Raw genomic sequence first — 3,194 nt, 5'->3', positions numbered from 1 at the left:
CTGAGGAGTCCCATACTAAGACGAAACGACCGTCTAATGTTTTCAGATTTACCATGATGGTCTAACTTAGATTGACTCATCAATTCAGCTATTGAGTTTTATAAGACAAAAATATTTATCATTTTGTTCTAAAAGAAGAAGAAGAAGAGGGTTGTTTATTTGTTAATGAAATGTATCAAATTTTTAATGCTTACGTAACAATGAATGTATCCTACAGTAATAATAATAATAATAATAATACATAAGTCATGCATGACTATTCCGTTTAGTTACAGGACTTGATGAAATCTTTTGAAACAGTATCAAAATACTCATTAGTTATCACAATTGATTGATCACTGGGTGGTGATCAATGTCATGCGTGTCAAGTCCATCTTAGTGCTGATCGAATCCTATCGATCACCACCCAGTGATCAATCAATTGTGATTAAATCTCAGTCCTACAGGAGGTCGGTCACTGCCCGAATAGCTCAGTGGTAACGTATCTGACTGTGAAGCTGAGTGACACGGGATCGAATCCGTCAGGGAGCACCAGTTCCCTCAAGATTACAGGTAGACCTTGCTGACGAGTGTCAAGTAGCACGAAACCCAGGTCCAGGGTTTCCTGCTGACCACCTCCAACCATCATCTTAACTCATTAGTTATATTATTTACTTAATGTAATAAGAATATAATAGTGGTATGTTATACATCCAAACTATATTTGACTTTAAATTCACTTGATATTGTTTGTTTGAATCTTCCCATCGACGTTTAGGAGTGCAATTGATCAGTCTCTTAGTGGTCATATGTGCATACTGTGCGTATTGCCTCGATATAGTCTTAATTCACAAGCGTTATAAGCCAAGATGGATAGTGGCTAGTAGTGGAATCCAGGACGCGCGTCACTTCGTCCTAGTTGGAACTCGTCGGCTGGATGTATCTGCATATTTCACTTTACTTTTAGGAATCTAACTGTATTACAGTCAACAACTATGACTTAGCTAATAGGATAACGAATTATTAATGATCGATTTCAATCAAACTTTTCTTCATTTCGGCATAGTTATGATAATCAGAATGGGTTTCTGTGGAGATTTAGCATTTGCACAGTTGAAAGCATGAGTCAATTGAAGCTAGACCGCCATGGAAAACCTGGAAGCACTGGACGGCCAATTCGTCCTATTATGGGACTGGTTAAGTGCTCTGGCGCGAGACTGATAGGTCCTGGGTCCGAATCTCGTGAGGCGGGATCGTGGATGTGCACTGCTGAGGAGTCCCATAATAAAAAGGAACGGCCGTCTAGTGTTTCCAGGTTTTCCTTGGTGGTCTAGCTTCAATTGATTCATGCTTTCAACTATGAAAATAGTTATGATAGTAGGTTCCGATGGAGGAAAACAAATCCATCAATTTAACCTGATTAAGGGTCTTTTTATAACTTCACTACTAAGTCGTTAATATTGGCTATTAAAACATTGTTTAGTTTTAGGTAATACCTCTTTCTGACTAAGTATTTTCCCAGTAGAGTCACTAGATCAAATGAATTTGTAATTGGTGTTCAGTGGTTGTAAGTTGTTTTCGGGCAATTCCAAAATGAGATGTAATGCTTGTTAATGCTCATTATCTGTAAGTATTTAAGACTTAGAGGAGACTTATACTAACTAGCATAATATTTTATTACATTACATAATTAACGACGAAACTTTGCAGGCTTCAGTTGGCTATCATACTTAGTTGAGCACACTAATCTGTTAACAGAGAGTAATTAAAGAGAATTGTTGACGAGTGACCTCGTCAGCGAGATAACTTTGTATAGGAGATACATGGATGATATATTAGTTATATGTGATAAAGATTATGAGGTTTCTCAGTTATCAGATAAACTCAATAGCGTACAGAACGATATGGTAATGACCTATGAAGCAGAAAGCATAAACCAGTTGCTCTTTTTAGACATACTTTTAAGTCAAAGGGAGGATGGAACTATAAGATGATCAGTTTATAGGGAGCTAACTTGGACTGGTCAATATTTAAATTTTCACAGTTTCTATCCATTTCAATACAAACGAGGTTTGGTTAAGTACCCCTTGAATAGGATTCAAAGAATATGTACCACAGATAAGATTGAAGAAGATGAAAAACTGCTGACTGACACATGAATATCAAATGATTATCCATCAAAGTTTATAAATAGGTGCAAAAGTCAATCAACCCTAAAACCTCTCGTTTATTCTGTTCCTAAGAAAACTATTTGTATCTATCTACCATATAGAGGCGAATCTAACAACTTAGTTTTAAGACAGAGAAAACCTATTATACTTCTAAACACGTTGTGATTGAAAAGACTAAGTCTATGATTCTAAATAGACCTAAACTATACACGAGTGATTAAGTCAGAATAACATTAAACAGACGGTAATCTTTGTCAGAAGGGGGTTTTTGTGGACTTTTAATATTTTCATAGTTGAAAGCGTGAGTGAACTGAAGCTAGACCACCAGGGATTCACACTGTTGAAGAGTCCCACAATAGGACGAAACGGTGGTCCAGTGCTTGCAGGTTTTCCATGGTGGTCTAGCTTCAATTGACTCATGATGTCAACTATGGTAATTTTTGTAATTTCTTTTAATAAATTTTGTTTTCATTCCCTTTTGAAAAAAATTTTCATCCCATTTTCCAATGTTTCTTCATTCCGTTTTGTCCAATTCCTAAATATTTTTTAACATCCTTAAATTTCTAATCAATGGGTGGTAAGGGATCATAATGGCCGTCAAATTAATGTCAACCATTAAGTAACATCTTATCACATTTACTAATCTACACGTATATGCGTCACACATATATTAGGAGGAGTAATACAACAATACAATCAAGGGTTATGAAACTTGTGCCTATATGGCTTCAAAACCAGTTAGTGTCAAGTGATCCGATCAACATGGAAAGTAGAAAACCATGTTTATCGATAACAAAACACAATTGAAGGGGGGTCACAGAATTAACATCAATACAGCTTTTAAAACGTATAGAAATTGTCAAGGTCGAACTCTCAGGTTGATAGAAGCCTTAGCTATTCGTAAATTCAAACCCCCCCCTTATACGTACAAAAACAATTTGTCGTAACCTTGAGTTTACCCTGGTAAACCTTAAGTCATTTTATAGCCTAAGGTAATGCAACAATTTCTTATTCTTTCTATACGATACAAAAATATGTTTCTCT

The sequence above is a fragment of the Schistosoma mansoni genome, chromosome 1 (assembly GCF_000237925.1).
Source record: "Schistosoma mansoni strain Puerto Rico chromosome 1, complete genome".
NCBI classification, from domain to species: domain Eukaryota; kingdom Metazoa; phylum Platyhelminthes; class Trematoda; order Strigeidida; family Schistosomatidae; genus Schistosoma; species Schistosoma mansoni.
This window is presented reverse-complemented; position numbering follows the sequence as displayed.